This window comes from Tiliqua scincoides, chromosome 6 (assembly GCF_035046505.1).
Source record: "Tiliqua scincoides isolate rTilSci1 chromosome 6, rTilSci1.hap2, whole genome shotgun sequence".
NCBI lineage: Eukaryota > Metazoa > Chordata > Lepidosauria > Squamata > Scincidae > Tiliqua > Tiliqua scincoides.
This window is the reverse complement of record NC_089826.1, coordinates 84,387,695-84,388,480: the sequence shown is the minus strand read 5'-3', so window position 1 is coordinate 84,388,480 and position 786 is coordinate 84,387,695. Positions and strand designations below refer to the sequence as shown.

At 42.1% G+C, this 786-nt stretch overlaps 1 pseudogene; it reads left to right on the top strand.

The window, feature by feature from the left end:
- The first annotated feature begins 318 nt into the window (after nucleotides 1-318).
- Nucleotides 319-435, top strand: LOC136656518 (5S ribosomal RNA; annotated as a pseudogene).
- The last annotated feature ends 351 nt before the right edge of the window (nucleotides 436-786 follow it).

Sequence of the window (786 nt, the reverse complement as noted above, 5' to 3'; positions counted from 1 at the left end):
ATCTCCATTGATTTTAAGGAACTGGAAAGTATTTTAAAGAACTCAAAATTGTGTAAATGGCATGATTAGTCATTAATCACTATTGAACCTTTTGCTAGGAAGATGTCGTAAGAACATAAGAACAGCCCCACTGTATCAGGCCATAGGTCCATCTAGTTCAGCTTCCTGTATATCACAGCGGCCCACCAAAGGCCCCAGGGAGCACACCTGACAACAAGAGACCTGCATGCAGGTGCCCTTCCTTGCATCTGGCATTCTGACATAGCCCATTTTCAACAGGTGTAACATGTTGTGTGCATGCTATTGACCTAGCAACTTGATAGCAACTGTTACCCTGCACACGCCTGATCTCATCTGATCTCAGAAGCTAAGCACGGTCAGGCCTGGTTAGTACTTGGATGGGAGACCGTCTGGGAATACTGGGTGCTGTAGGCTTATATCATAGTCGTTCGAGACTGAAGGTTGCCAACCATTTTGGGGGGGGGGCAGCATTTTGAATTGTTTTTTACCTGTACATCATTGCATTATTTAGACATCTTTATTTCAAGAACATGCAGTCATGATGTGTCTTAATTCATTTTAATATTCATTGGAAAATATGCCACATGCCTGCCCTGGCAGCCCAGTCATATTAACAGTATTATTAACAGTATTTATATACCGCTTTTCAACTAAAAGTTCACAAAGCGGTTTACAGAGAAAAATCAAATAACTAAATGGCTCCCTGTCCCAAAAGGGCTCACAATCTAAAAAGATGCAAAAAGAACACCAACGGACAGCCACTAG